Here is a 16,626-nt window from a genome sequence, read left to right as displayed (position 1 = left end):
GGATAAAAGAACCTGGGGCTTGACACTAGAAGAGGAAGTATAGCTCAGTCCATGTGGGATCAGGTGTGGTCTCCAGTTCAGTAGTATGAACTGATCTAAATTCAAGGACACTGGACTGCTTTCTGATGCAGGACTGACAGGTGTACAACACCTAAATGGTATATGGGAGAGACCCCACATTTGGCCAGAGGTGTTCTGTTTTGTTTTGTTTTGTTTTGTTTGTTTTTTGGCCAGTAAAGGGGCTTGAACTCTGGGCCTGGGTGCTGTCCTTGGGCTCCTTTTGCTCAAAATATTAAAAGGTTAAACAAAGGCTAAGGATATAGCTTTGTGGCTAAATGCTTGCCAGAGCAAGGCCCTCAGTTCCATCTCCAAAAAATAAAAAATGATATACAAAAAAACTATTTATACATATACAAAAAACAATGTATGTAAGCCTAGGTTGACTACACTTTTTAAAAACTATCAACAAAAAAACATAAATTTACCAAATTTGGTAAATCATAAACCAAAAAAAAAAAAAAATCCCTAATAACATATATACCAACAGTGGTGACTCAGCCAAACATCTGCAAAGAACTGTAATTGTATACCTATCATTTTAAGTCAGGGGGTGGTCACTGTGCAAAGTCATCTGAAATGACAAATGTCAGTTTCTTAATGCTTGTCTATTACTCTAAATATGAATGCACTATAATTCTGTCAGTAATCCCTGTCAAGCATTCAAGTTGCTTCCAATTTTTGCTCTACACATGCATCTGTTAAAGCAACTCCAATTTGTTTCTAAGAACAAATCTGCAGGATGACTAGGTGAAAGGACATGGAGAGCTTTGATCAATGCTCCTAAAATGCCCAGCACTAGAAAGATGTTGACAAACTGTCCCACAGAAATGTCTAAGGGTCCTTCCTCAATCTCCACATGAGTGAAGAAAGTTAATTTTATTCGATTCTCCTCATTCTTGTGCAGTTTCAACTCATTTCAATGAAATATTAATCTGGAATTACCTCAGTAGTTAAAAGAGCATGAGCTAGAATCTCCAGTTACTAGGTCTAGTGGGGCAAGTGCTTCCTCTCCTCATGCCTGACACCCCTCCCCTACAACGAGAACCACAATTTGGATCAGTTTCTGTAGGGATTCTGTAGGGATTCAATAAGAGTAGCAAATGGTAACTTAATAGTCCAGGAGTTATGAGCTGCCCCAGCAGTGTTTTCCTGAATCTCCTGCTTGACACACATAGCCTTTGATAGCAAACAAAATAAAGTAGCAATCTACATAATACTTTAATTGATCAACCAATCAGGGATTACAGGAAGACATTATGTTTTCTGGAACTATGTAAGATTTAAAACACTGAAGATTACCCCCTATTCTGTGATTATAAAATTATAAAATATTGTGTCCTGGCTTATATTAAATCAGACCAAATCTATCTTCTCTTAAGATTCATTTGTGTCATTTATCCATTTCTCTTAAAATCTGCTATCCACAGAAGTCATTAGCAAGCACATCTAATGTAAGAAGTATTAAGTTCTACATTATTTCTTTCTTTTTTTTTTTTTTTTGGGTCCGGTCGTGGGGCCTGAACTCTGGGCCTGGGCGCTTTCCCTCAGCTCTTCAGCTCAAGGCTAGCGCTCTACCACTTGAGCCACAGCGCCACTTCCGGCTTTTTTCTTTTTGCTTATGTGGTGCTGAGGAATCGAACCCAGGGCCTCAGGCATGCAAGGCAAGCGCTCTACCACTGAGCCACCTTCCCAGCCCCTCTACACTATTTCTTCTACTCCAAGTAATTCCATAACAGTAATGCAGCAGGTCATACAGCACTTTACCACAACAATGCTTATTCATCAACCTTGTAAAGACAATCACTAAAGGCGCCTTGTCCCTGAAAACAGCCTGAGACCTATGTATAAAGTAAGATAGCTACTAGATAATTACCAATTTTTCAATGTATATGTTATTTTTAATGTAAATAAACATATTTTGGAAGCTCTTATAAACAAATTGATAATTTTTAAGAGGCTCTATAATTATCTCACTCAGTTTTTACTAATTAAAAAATAAAAACTGAGTTTTACAAAACTTTCCTCTTGGGGCTGGGAAGGTGGCTCAGTGGTAGAGCGCTTGCCTTGCATGCATGAGGCCCTGGGTTCGATTCCCCAGCACCACATAAGCAAAAAGAAAAAAAAAGCCGGAAGTGGTGCTGTGGCTCAAGTGGTTGAGCGCTAGCCTTGAGCTGAAGAGCTGAGGGACAGTGCCCATGCCCAGAGTTCAGGCCCCACAACCGGACCCAAAACAAAACTTTCCTCTCTAAATGCTAAAATGTTAATAATGATAAAAAAAAAAAATGCTACATTACTGCAGCAGACACAATAAAGCCCTCATTTGGTTTTCACAGCTCAAAGCCATCATCATGCATGTGCAAACTGCCCAGCATCACTCCTCCTGGAGTCTAAACTTGGGCTCTGCTAGCAGCTCATTCTGACTACCTTACCACTCTCTCAGTCTCAATGCAGTTCAATATAACCTTGTCAAGAGCTAAGAAGTTTCTCCAAAAGAAAAGAGTTTATAGTTCTGGTGTTTTGAAAGCTGCATGATGTGACAAGAGATCCTTTTTTACTCCTTATCTGGACTTTGGGAAACTACTTCTAGCTCCTGAAGAGCACTTCATTTTGTTCAAAGAGCACTTGTTCTCTGATTTGAACATCTATAATAAAAGAAAAAAGTTACTAGGAAATCTAAACTTTTGGGGAGGAGAAGAAAAGAGGGTAGCACACAGGAATGGAAGAAGAAAGGGAGAGCAAAGGTAGTCATTGCATTCAATGTACACTTGGTAAAAAACTGAACTATGCAACTTGTGGGTAGAGACAAGAGGGGGAAATTTTTTTAAGAAGTTAATTATTAGTTACAAGATTTATGACTAGACAAGGCAGTTGGCAGTGGGGGAGCAAGTGCTTGCAGGGAGGTTTGGCCTGGGCAGTGCAGGCTGCACCTTGGGACGTGATTGCACATGGACTGGCTGCTTGTGGAAGACTTTTACCTAGAAGAAAAAATGTTTGGCTTTCACAAGGCAAAGATGTACCACAGTTATAGAGGACTGCTGTATTTGCAGAGCTAAGTCATCAAGTTCTCAATTCACCAATAGTAAATGCTATGAAAAGGATTTCCAGGGCTGGGAAGGTGGCTCAGTGGTAGAGTGCTTGCCTTGCATGCCTGAGGCCCTGGGTTCGATTCCTCAGCACCACATAAGCAGAAAAAGCCGAAGTGGAGCTGTGGCTCAACTGGTAGAGCGCTAAACCTTGAGCTGAAGAGCTGAAGGACAGCACCCAGGCCCAGAGTTCAGGCCCCACAACTGACCAAAAAAAAAAAAAAAAAAAAAAAAAAAGGATTTCCAGAGCTGCTTTGGGCTGCATGAAACCCATTCTGGAGATATCTGCAATGCCTGTGTTTTGCTTCTCAAAAGATGGAAGAAATTACCAGTCAGATAAAAACAAACAAAAACTAGAATCATGTGGTAGATGCCAGAGCAGGTTCTAGTGTGAAGACTACCTTGAAACCAAAGAAAGTGAAAACTCTATCTGTAAACAGAATAAAAAGCAATTAGATCAGTAAACTGCAGAGGTAATTTAAATGTCACAGTATCACCTCGAGTGCCTCCGGAGCTCCTTGTAATCAATCAGATGAGGGCTCAGATACAAAGATGGCTTCTGGCTCTAACAGGGCACCAGTTTTTTCCTTTTTAAAATCTACATATTGGAAAAGACAGAAAATATGTTGTGGGATCATGTATAAAGGCCACTTTGGGGCAATAAGAAAGCAGGTGCTGACTAGCCTGAGGAGCCAGGGCCAGAGCTGCTTCCCGTCTCTACTCAGGAATGGTGACTGAGGCCCACGCAGAAGCCATGGGAAGTTTGTAGAGGCCACAAAGCAATCAACTGACCCTCTTCTTTTGAACTTGGATCCCTGCTCTTCTGCCAAAAAACATTTTCTAGAATAGTCTTTTGAATGATTTTTCTTTACCCTCCCCAGACCCACAAACACTGAAGGCAGTGTATACTTATTATAAGAAGAAGAAGAAAAAAATGATGCTGTAAAGTGCTCTTTAAGTCTGTTTTTTAATCCCCTTCTAATGAATAAAATTAGTGTAAATTCAGGGGACAGAGATGGGATTCGTTGTATGAAAAGCTATTGTAGTTTCGGTCTTTATTGAGAAGCTGTGGTTGGGAGCATTTTCTTCAAAGGCAGGATGCACTTGTTTTCTCTCCTGAGTCCATTTGTAATTCATGTGGCCTGGCCCTATATAGAGGTGGCATACTTAGGTCTTGCTATGGTTTTGAATACTCAAATCTATACTACTGATTAAACCAGACAGTGAACTTTGTGATGCAAGACAGCTTGATGGAGGAGACATGTCTACATACACAGGGAGCTTAACTTTATATGCTGCATTTTTTGTCACCTCCCATTGTTTATACTGGATAAAGGTTTTAATTTATATATAGGACTGAAAGCAGAATCCAAGCTCCACATGTGAAAATGGAAGTCTGTAGGGTAGGAGAGATCCTTAATGAACTAGTGCCAAAGCATTAATGCCAGACTATGATTTTAAATGCTAAACTAGCTAAATAAAAGGTGCAAGATCTTCAGGATAGCACAGAACAACAACAACAACAAAAGAACCCATTCCCCTAACTCAGAGAAAAACCAATGGCAGGCCCAAACCTGGAAACCAATCTACTTACTTGAATACAACCACCAAGAAGACCACATAGGTCTAGCTCTCCTTGGGCATCTCTGGCCTTTAAACTCCAGGACTTATGTCAATGACCCTGAGTTCTCAGACCTTTGATTTCAGAGTACAAGCCAAATCATTAGCTTTCCAAGTTGAGAACTTCAGACATGTACTGGAGGTACATGGTACCAGCATCCCAGGGTCTCTTAGCTGCAAACATCCTACTGTGGGAATACTTAGCCTTCATAATCATATGAGCCAGTTCTCCTAATACATCTATCTAGTACCTACTGGTTCTGCTTCCCTGGAGACCCTTCACAAACACAGATTTTGGCACTGCAAGTAGAGTTGTTATTGTAACAAATACCTGAAAATACTGGAGGCAGCTTTGGAATGGGGTAAAGGGCCATGACTAGAAGAATTTGAAGGAATAGACTAAAAATACCTCAACTGGTCATAGCTGACCCAAGCACCCATGGTACCAATTTTGGTCTCTCACCTCAGCCTGAGTCCCCACAGTCATGACCAGCCATTGCAGTCAATTCAGCATTTGCTTTAGGCCTAAATGTGGACTTCCAAGAAGGTGACTAAGGTCCACAAGTGAAAGAACAGGAGGCTAAAGCAGGCCAAAGCAACAGCGCAGGCTGAAATAGAACAGTCCCTCCTACAGAGGGAAAGAGTTCAAGGCCAGTGAAACTGCAGTGCTGGGTCCCATGCCAGCTTAGCAGTAAGTGGAGAAGAAGACCCAAGAAAAGACCATCCTCTAGACCTACTTCCAGCAAAATGGAGATGGAGTCCTGAATAAACTGTTGGCCTTCGTGTGCAACATACAGTCAGAAATCCATGAAAACATACTTAAATGGACAGGATGAGAGAAGTGCCTTTCCCCAGTTTGTCACAGTAGATGCTCTCATGGAAAAAATGAAAATGCTAAGATTTAATGAGTATGTTAACTCTGTTTTCCTATGCCTTTCAGTTCAAGCAACATGTATCATTGTTGCTTCTTCTTTAGATCTCATCGGAACAAACAAGTCAATAACAAAAAAAAGCATAACTTTTTAAATGAAGAAAATAAATACTTTTTCCGTTATGCTTTCTTAAAGGCTAGAAGCTTTATCTATGAAAAAGTAATAAGTACTAATTTGTAACCTATACAACACAGCAGCCAGTCTTTTATTTTTTTCTTTTTGCCCATCCTGGGTCTTGAACTCAGGGCCTGGGGGCTGTCCCTGAGCTTCTTTTGTTCAAAGTTAGCACTCTACCACTTGAGCCACAGTGCCACTTCTGGCTTTTTCTGTGTATGTGGTACTGAGGAATGGAACCCAGGGCTTCATGTATGCTAGGCAAGCACTCTACCATCAAGCTGCATTCCCAGCCCCAGCAGCCAGTCTTAAAGTCCATTTTGGCTAAGGGTTAGAACAATGAATACTAGTATATTTGTCTTTTATTGTTTATCTTAATCAAAAGTATGAGATGATAGGACTCAACTCATATATTTTTCTTTGGGATACTGAAATCACTTAAAGGTAAAACCTTTTGGTGGTGTAGCTCAAACCTCTAAAAGAACAAGAATAAACCAAACCCCAAAGTAGTAGATAGAAAGAAATAATAAAGATTAGGGCATTAATCAAAAGGAATGGAAACTAAACAAACTATACAAAGAATCAATGAAACAAAGAGTTGATTCTTTGAAAAAAATAAATAAAACTAAGAAGCTCCTAGTTAATTTGAGCAAAAGGAGTTAAGAGATACAAAACAATAAAATTAGAGATGAAAAAGGGGAGAAAAAAAATCATACACACATTAAAAAAAAAAAAAACCACCAAAGAAATCCAAAGGATCATGAGGGTACATACTCTGAAAACATATACTCAAAAAGCTGAACCAAAGCTGGGCTTTGGTGGCTCACACCTGTAATCCTATTCAGGACACAGGTCCCATGGCTTCCCTTATTTGCAATAACTAGGGTACATCTAAGATAATCTTACCAGACAAGCAGAAAAGGTCAAAAGCTATATACATATGGCCATATAAGATGATTCTAAGTGAAATGAACCCCAAGATAGGGACACAAGAAGTTTTTTCTTTGTTGCTGTTTTTTAATGTACTATGTGATTTTATTTTTGTTTCTTTTGTATGTTCTTCCTCCTTTTATAACCCCTATTGTCACTGTATTTGATTCTGGTGACCTGCATCTTATATATACATTTTTCTTATTTGGGGAGGGGAAGGGAAATAACAAAATGCTGAAACAAGGATACAGGTCAATACTGTGTTGAAAACGAACTTTACATCTTGGGAGGACTTGGGCAGGTGGAGAGGGAAGGGATAGTAGGGGAAAAACAAAGGAGGAGGTAACACTGCTCGATAGAAAATGTACTCATTACCTTACTCATATAACATAACCCTTCTGTACAATATCTTTACAATAAAAAATATTTAAAAAAAAAAAAAAAAAAGAAGGCTCTGGTAGAGCGCTTGCCTTGCATGCCTGAGGCCCTGGGTTCGATTCCTCAGCACCACATAAGCAAAAAGAAAAAAGCCGGAAGTGGCGCTCACAGAGGTAGAGCGCTAGCCTTGAGCTGAAGAGCTGAGGGACAGCGCCCAGGCTCAGAGTTCAGGCCCTACGACCAGACCCCCCCCCCCCCCAAAAAAAAAACAAAGAAATCCAAAGGGTCATGAGGGTACATACTCTGAATAAAACATACATTCAAAAAGCTGAACCAAAGCTGGGCTTTGATGGCTCACACCTGTAATCCTACTCAGAAGGCTGAGATCTGAGGAACAAGTTTCAAAGTCATCCTGGGCAGGAAAGTCTGTGAAACTCTTATCTCCAATTAACCCCTAGAAAGCTGGAAGTGGTTTTGTGGCTCAAAAGTGGTAGAGCACTAGCCTTGAGCAAAAAAAGCTCAGAGACAGCCCCAGGTCCTGAGTTCAAGCCATACATAGACAAGGGGGGAAAAAAGGGATATAAACTACTTAAACAGAGATAAAGCAATGAAATTGAAGCAGTAATAGAATCTCTCAATAAAGACCAGGGCTAGATAGTGTCAAGGCTGAATTCTACCAGACCTTCAAAGAACAGAACTTCCATGAAACAGAAAGGAAAGAAAAAAAAAAAAAAAACAATTGAACTAATTCTATGAAGCAGGTATTATCTCATTCCAGAGATAAAAGGAAAAAAAGAGAATTACAGACCAATATCATAGATAATGATACTAAAAATTCTCAATAAAACGTTTGTGAATCAAATTCAGTTAACACATCAAAAAATTCACATACAGCATTCCTCTTTGCTACTCCTCTAGTGTCCACTACTTTCACAGCTGTTCTTTCATTTTTTCTGTTTGAACTCGGGGACTAGGCAATGTCCCTGAGATTTTTCCACTCCAGGCTTGTGCTCTACCACTTTGAGCCACAGCGCCACTTCTGGTATTCTGGGGGTTAACTAGAGATAAGGAATTTCACAGACTTTCCTGGTCTGACTGGCTTGGAACTGCGATCCTCTTATCTCAGTATCCTAAGTAGCTAGGATTACAAGTGTGAGCCACTGGCATCCAGCTTGTCCTTTCATTTTCAAATAAATTTACTGTTTACCTTAAAAAAATTTTATACACATGATCAAGTGAATTTCATCCTAGGGATGCAAAGATGGTTCAACATATGTAAATCAATAAATGTAATACATTATATAAACAGGACCAAGAAAAAGACCAATTGATGCTTTGAAAAAATTCAACATCTTTTTTTGATAAAAAGCTCTGAAGAAATGAGGCACAGAAGAAATGTACCTAAACTTAAAAAGGCTATATGTGACAAATGTATAGCCAACATCACATTCAACGGGAATAAAAGTGAAATCATTTCCACTGAAGTCATTTACTCTCCCCACTCTTGATTCAATATAGTACTAGAATTCCTATCCAGAAAAATAAGGTAAGAAAAAAAAGAAATAAAAGGGATTCAAACGGGAAAAGAAATCAAATTATCCTTATTTGCTGATGATATGATCTTGTAAAGTTAACAAACCCTACAGACTACACCAAGCAAACTTCTGTAAGTGATAAATGGAAAGGAAGCAGGATACAAAGCCAATACTAAAAAATAAGTCATTTTTCTATATACCAACTATGAACAGATTGAGAAGAAATCAGGAAAACAATTCCATTCACAATAGCCTCAAAAACAATAAAATGTCTACAAATTAACAAGCAAGTGAAAGACCTCTGCAATGAGAAAACCCTGAAGAAAAGAAGAAATCAGAGCCAGGAGCCAGTGCCTCAGGCCTATAATCCTAGCTACCAAGGAGGCTGAGATCTGAGGATTGCTGTTCAAAGCCAGCCTGAGCAGGAAAAGTCCATGAGACACTTATCTTCAATTTACCACCAGAAAATGGGAAGTGGCGGTGTGGCTCAAGTGGGAGACTGCTCACCTTGGAGCTGAAGAGCTCAGGGACAGCACCCTGAGAACAGGGAGAACTCTGGTAGTTATAAGTACAGGTAATTATTTTCTGAATAGGACTCCAACTGCCCAGAAAACACAATCCAAATTTGGCAAAGCTGGGTACCAGTGGGCCACTCCCATAATCCCTATCTATTCAGGAGGCTAAGATCTAAGAATCATACATAGTTCAAAGCCAGCCTGGGCAGGAATGTCCATGAGACTCTGATCTCCAATTAAAAACCAAAAAGCCAGAAGTGGAACTATGCAGGCACAGGAAATATGAGAGCATATAGGGCTGAAAATGGCACTGAGAACCAAGAAGGGACCTGTGGCTCAAACGGTAGAGAAGTAGTCCTGAACACAGGGACAGTGACTAGGCCCTGTGTTCAAGGCCCAGGATTGGCACCAAAAAATAAAAAATAAGGAAACTTCACAACCAGCCATATACATATATGTATGACTCAAAGGGGAAAAAAATGAATTAAACCACTTATTTAATGTTTAAAAATCCAGACAACACTTCATCTTACGAATGTTAACACAGGTCACAGCAGACAAACAGGGATAGAAAGGAAGGGTGAGTAGTAGTGTAATAAAAATGTGCAAGCCTACATAAAAAGAAACAGGCAACACAGGAAGAGAAAGGGAAGAAAAGGAAGAAGAATTCACATTTGCGAAATTTATATTGCTGTCTCTTTACCAAGATCCAAATAGTCAACAAAAAGAAAATTTGGGCTGGTGCTAGTGGCTCACATCTGTAATCTACTCAGGAGGCTGAACATGGGGGAATCTAGATTTGAAGCCAGTAGATACTCTATTTCCAATTAACCAGCAAAAGGCTAGACCTGGAGGCATGGCTCAAGTGGTAGAGTCCATGATCAAGAAAGCTGAGTGAGACCATAAGAACCCAAGTTCAAGTTCTAGCACTAGTAATGACTAAATCAGTTTACATAATCAGGAATTAAAACTTTCCTAAGCCATGAACACAGTTCACTGACACACGGCAATGTTTTAGAATTCATCATCCCTGCACCAACTCATCTGCAGCATCGTGGACAACCCTGCCTTCCTCTCACCCAGGATATGAGATGGACAGAACTGCCTGTCAATCATATCATCAGCAGTCCTCCCTCACTCTATAGTCACAATTATTAACACAATTTTTTACTTGCCTCTAAATCTGAAAGTAAAAGAAATAATAATTCCCACCAGAAGTATAAAGAATGAAGTAAATGCAGAGTGAGCAAGTAAGCAACACAGAGAGACTGATTCATAGTCACTGCAGGTAACTGGAGACTGTCCTTAATAAAGTGCAAAAATTCCTTCAGAAACCAAAAACCTCGACTGTACCTTGGTGCTTACTTTGTCATAACTAGACTTTACGTATGATATTCCTTAACCCTATAGCCATTCCTTGGGTCTCACACACAGCATGTGCTTAGGTCTTTTTCTTATACTTAAGCCTACATACTATTTCTGTGGAGGCACAGGAAATATGAGAGCACATAGGACTGAAAATGGCACTGAGAATCAGAAGGGGACATTGATAGTTATCTACCCAGAGAAACTAAAATTGTAACCTCACACAAGCATTTAAACATGAATATTCACGGCCAATAATTTATAGTTTAAAAACTGAAAATAACCTAAATGTTGAGTAACCAATAAACAGATCAACAAAACAGCATATTCAAACAATTGGAGTAATATTCAACTATACAGAGGATGAAGTATTGGTACCAGCACATACATATAAAAAAAGCCTGTGGGACATGACGCTGTGGCTCAAGTGGTAGAGCGTTAGCCTTGAGCTGAAGAGCTGAGGGACAGCGCCCAGGCCCAGAGTTCAAGCCCCATGACTGACCAAAAAAAAAAAAGGCTGTGCACTGGAGGATTACTTACAACCTGTCATTCAATAGGCAGATTAATAGGCAGATTGTTCCCCTTTATGAATACTGAAAATAATTGTACGTCTTTTTATTAGGACCCATGGAGTATGAAGAATTCCAGAGTGACCATTTAATTATGGCATGAAGAACCTTAATGCAAGAACAATCAAATAGCAGAAGCCCAACAGCTTCTTCACAAATTACTAGAGAATACATGAATCTGTATCTGCCTATCTCAGCTTTCTCCTAGATACTACTGGTTTCACAGGATAATCTTAAAGGATCCGCATAAAGCTGAGTGATGGTACACACCTATAATAACAGCATTGAGAGAGGGAGGGGAACAGAGGTAGAAGCAGAGGGAAGAGGTTCAAAAGTTCAAAGCCAGCCTAGACTACATAGAAAGTAAAAGCCCATCTCAAAAGCAAAAAAGAATCCACACAAGCTCAAGAGGTCTTTTGACCATTAATTAATTTCCTGTTATGGTAGTTTCTTCTCCACTGGAAGACACAGTAGCCCACTTCTACACTGCTAAATCCCTCACCTTTATTGTTTTGCCAGGCTCAGGTTAGAACCCAGGGCTTCATGCATTCCAGGCAAACACTCTATCACTTAGTTACATTTCCACCTTACATATAATTTTCTAATTTAGTGGTTCAAATTTCACTATTATTCACCTTCAAGGAAATAATTAGCAAATCAAAAAACACACTAATAAGACTTCAAAGTATGATAGCGCAGCACAGTGCACATGCATGCACATGCACTCAGACACATGGATGGGGGCGCATGCGTGTGCGCACACACGCGCACACACACACACACACACACACACACACATGCATGTGGCAAAAATTCCAGGACCACTATACCAAGTCATAATTAAAACAAATCTAATCTATGGAAAGGAGAAAAAGGGCAAGGAATCTTACATGCTAGATTTCCCCCCTTCACTGCTAACTTTCTCAATCTTTCTAGCATCATACAATAAGAACCCCAGCAATCTTATTTTGGGCAACACAGATGGAGATACTAGCTAAAAAGTAAACACTTTGTTTCTACAGCTTTATTTATAACAGATCAAAAAAAAAAAGTAGTTGAGAGTCAAACAGTAGGGGAATGCTTAGCAGTGAATATTCATATAGGAAACACATTCACCTACAAAAAAGCTGCATGTGTATACTATGAAAATACATGTGAAAGGCCAAGGCACACTAGGAGAGCATTAAAACATTTCATGAGCTTGTCTCCTATTTTCCCCCCTCTATATGGTTTGAAGTTAAAGATCTTAAGTAATTCCTCTTAACAACTTAAAAATTATTTTTAAATTGATTTCACTGACAAAAATGCGAATTCAGAGATTACTACAAATAATGCTTTACAATGAAATGCTTGTCATTTCTGGTGTCATCTTTTAGTCACTTGAACAAATATAGAAGAAAAACTATTAAACACACTAACATTTCTAACACATATGAAGGGCAAAACTCCAAAGAAAATACAAGGGCTGGGAATGTGGCCTAGTGGTAGATTGCTTGTCTTGCATGCACAGAGCCCTGGGTGAGATTCCTCAGTACCGCATAAACAGAAATAAGCTGGAAGCAGTGCTGTGGCTCAAGTAGTAGAGTGGTAGCCTTGAGCTACCACTTAGACCCTGAGTTCAAGCTCCAGGAATGGCACAAACAAATAAATAAGAAAAATAAGGGAAAAAAACACAGAATAACCAAGTTCCAGTAGTGCACACCTGTGCACTTAAGTTGTGGCTCAAGTGGTAGAGTGCCAGCATTTAGCAAAAAAATTAAGGGACAGCTTACTTCAAGCCAAGTACAGAGACAGGCATAAGCACAGGCACAGGTACACATGTGTACACAACACACACACACACACACACATACAGAATACATAGTTTTCTCTTGACATTTGATGTTTTAACACAATTATTCTTATTACCACAATTTGTTCATTAAGCTAATTCAGCATTGTATTCAGCATGGTATTTCCAAATCAATGCCCAGCACACTGACAATGGGACTGCAGACAGTCAAAATACTCCTCATATTTATGGCACTAAGAAGAAAATATTCTGCCAAGCACCATGGCTCAGGCCTATAATCCTAGGAGGCAAAGACTGGAGACTGGGATCAAGGTTCAAGGTTAACCCAAGCATAAAAAAGTTCATGAGACTCTATTTCAACCACAATTAGGAGGAGTATAGCATAGGCCCACCTGGGCATAAGGTGAGACCCTACCTAGAAAATAACCAAGGCAAAAAAAAAAAAAGACTTAGCCGATTGGTATAGCTATAAATCTGGGGGTTATTTCCTTGTTTAGGATTGAAGTAAAATTATGGTTAGACGCATTTATAAGATTATTTCTTTGTTGCTTTGTATGTCCCTCCCCCACAGTGTAACCCCCGCTTTCACTATATTTGATGTCAGTATAACATGTGGAGGAGACGGGGACAAACAAGTCGTTTAAGGATTCAGGTGGACCTGTTGCAACAATGAGAAGTACAAAATGTCATGTCAAAACCAGCTTTACAATGTCGGTGGGGGGGGGGGGAGGGGGGGGTATGATTGGGTGGGGGGGAGGGGGGAGGCTGGGAAGGGAGGTGAAGGGTAAACAAAGGAGGAGGCTGCAATGCTTGGTAAGAAATGTATGCATTATCCTGCCCATGTAATTGTAACCCCTCTGTACAGTATGTTCTCAAATAAAATAAAATTAAATTAAAAAAAAAATTATGGTTAGAACATTATAACCTAAGAACATTATAACAATTCATTCACTAAATAAGAAACAACTGGGCAACATTTTTAATTTTAAATCTCGCTATTTTACTTAAGTTTCTGAAAGAACACAGAACATAAATAAATATATCTGCACAATTTAAAAAAGTAGTAGTGGTAAAGCATCTGCCTTATGAGCAAGAAACCCTGAGTTCAATCCTCAGTACCACCTGAGGGGGGGGGGGAAGTTGACATATGCTCTGCATATGCTTAACTCAAATATTTAAAGATTAGTGAAGTCCAACAAATCTGCCTGAGTACCCAGCTTACCTTCACCACCTCTACAGCACAGGATGTCTGGGGGACAAGTTATCAGGATCTGTTAAACATTTAAATGCACACCCTTTTCAAGGAAGTGCTGTGGCACAAAGGAAGCATGGACTAGAAGAGTCACTGAGTGGTGAATTAAGATATAACCTTTGAGCTGGGAAGGTGGCTCAGTGGTAGAGCGCTTGCCTTGCATGCATGAGGCCCTGGGTTCGATTCCTCAGCACCACATAAGCAAAAAGAAAAAAGCCAGAAGTGGCGCTGTGGCTCAAGTGGTACAGTGCTAACCTTGAGCTGAAGAGCTAAGGGACAGTGCCCAGGCCCAGAGTTCAGGCCCTACGACTGGACCCCCCGTACCCTCTCCAAAAAAAGAAATAACCTTTATGTAGGAAACTGGCTAAATGAAAGTATGGGGCAGCAATCTCATCTGCAGTTTTGCTTTTTCAATGGTTTCAGTTGCCTCAACTGCAGTTTGAAAATACTAAACGGAAAATTCCAGAAATAACTCATCACACATAAATTACACAGCAAGTCACAACGTTTTTAAGTTATACACCATTTTGAGGAGCTTGGTGCCATCATGTACCGTCACCCTCCAGCCAGAAGGAGCAAGACGTAAACTGTGTCCAGAGTACCCATGCTATAAACACTGTCCACCTACGCACCCATGGTAGTCTAGTTATCAGACTCACTGTTGCAGAGCTTACATCCAAGTAGCCCTTATTTTCCTTAGTCATAGCACCATACAAGTTCAGAGAAGCCCTGAATGCATCCTTTAAGTACAAAGGTAGAAAGTCTTTGGCTTAAGGAAATTAAAAAAACAAGTATGCTGATGTTTGCCAATACCTATGGTAAAAACATTATCTTTAGTGCAAAACTGTGAAGGGGTAAAAAGGAACCCATGCTAATTTCTGCTGTACTTCCAACTGCAGTAGTTACAGCTACAGTGTATGATAAGCATTAAGACGGAAAAGACATTAAATTTGTGGGTAGAAGACATGAATAGAAAATGTTCCAAATGTGGGCAATGTGTGGAGCAAGAAAGCCCCCACTCTGAGGATCCCAAGACATGTGTGACAGTGAGCCAATTACTGCAAGACATGGTTACACAGACCCAAGAATAGGTTTGGACTGAAAAACTGGCTTGTGTCTTAATTTCTTACTGTGCCTAACATAAATTAATCTATATTACAGCTATGTACATGTGGTATGCAGTCTGGTAGGTACTACATGCAGGTTCAGACATCCACCTAGCATACTGGAACACATCTCCCCCATAGGTAAGAGTTCTATGCTACAGCCATACAACTGTACAAAGCACTTATACAAATTCTACATAAAAAAATTCAAAATGTTACGCGGAGAAAGTCAAGTTGAAAACAAAACACACATTGCAACATCATTGCCTAGAAACCTTAACAGAAGAATATGTAAGTTCTCTAGTCAGTCACCTGTAGTAAAAGGTATGGAAGATTATCTTAATACTGGAAAAACCATTCTGGCACCTTTTCTATATTGTCTTAAGTTTTTATAAGGACAATAAATATCTTTCTTTTATTCAATTCAATTTTAAGAAAAACTTGGGTCATAAATCATGGTTTATTCAGTATTCCTATTAAGGGGATTCAAATCCATGAGTGTGGATAGTTTCAATCTGGTTGACCAAGAGTATTCAAGGCACACTGTCTCCACATTTAAAAAGAGCACACTCTATGCTTTTCACTAATAATAAAAAAAAATTGTCATGCTTGTCAAAAATAAAAAACAACAAAAAGACCAGCACTTTTAGTGCAAGATCAAACTTTTTAAAAGAAATCTTAGGTGTAACCACAAATTCCTTATGAACATTTGTTACTTTTAATTCAGAAAACAATAGTGTATGGACTGGGAATGTGGTTCAGTGGTAGAGTGCTTGCCTAGCATGCATGAAGCCCTGGGTTCAATACCTCAGTATCACATAAATAGAAAAGCCGGAAGTGGCACAGTGGCTCAAGTGGTAGAATGCTAGGTTACCCTTGAGCAAAATAAGCTCAGGGTCAGTGCCCAGGCCCTGAGTTCAAGACCCAGGACTGGCAAGAAAAAAAAAAAGAAAGAAAGGAAGGAAGGAAGGAAGGAAGGAAGGAAGGAAGAGAAAAAGGAAACAATAGAGAAAAGAGAAAAGAGGAAACAATAGTGTAATGAGGCCTACCTGAGCCAAACTTTACTTCATGAAAGTGATTTTTTTTTTACATGTTAACTATTTTGAAGTTGTTTGTTTCAATTGGTCAGATTTATATTATCACAGAAAAAGAAGTAGGGAGGCAAAGCTATGGTGTCTGAGTGAAAACGTGCACACCTCCCATCTCCTCTCTCAGGCTAGACAATATGGGTTTGAACTCTCTAAGCTTCCAGCTGGGCTCCAGACAGCCAGGTTTGAGAGCCCAAACTTGAATAGGTCTTTGAGCAGCAAAGGTCAACCTGTGCTCCATATGATTGTTGTATTTTAAAATACAATGTGAGACAGCACCCTCAACT

At 39.6% G+C, this 16,626-nt stretch overlaps 1 protein-coding gene and 1 pseudogene across 3 annotated transcripts in view; one reads left to right on the top strand and one right to left on the bottom strand.

The window, feature by feature from the left end:
• The window catches only part of Tent4b (terminal nucleotidyltransferase 4B), a 57,502-nt gene that overhangs the window by 25,252 nt on the left and 15,624 nt on the right, over nt 1-16,626 (bottom strand). The window lies entirely within an intron of this gene.
• On the top strand, nt 2,959-3,877 carry LOC122119369 (annotated as a pseudogene).

This window comes from Dipodomys spectabilis, unplaced genomic scaffold (genome assembly GCF_019054845.1).
Source record: "Dipodomys spectabilis isolate Male_0828 unplaced genomic scaffold, ASM1905484v1 ptg000165l, whole genome shotgun sequence".
In the NCBI taxonomy this organism is placed as follows: domain Eukaryota; kingdom Metazoa; phylum Chordata; class Mammalia; order Rodentia; family Heteromyidae; genus Dipodomys; species Dipodomys spectabilis.
This window is presented reverse-complemented; position numbering and strand designations above follow the sequence as displayed.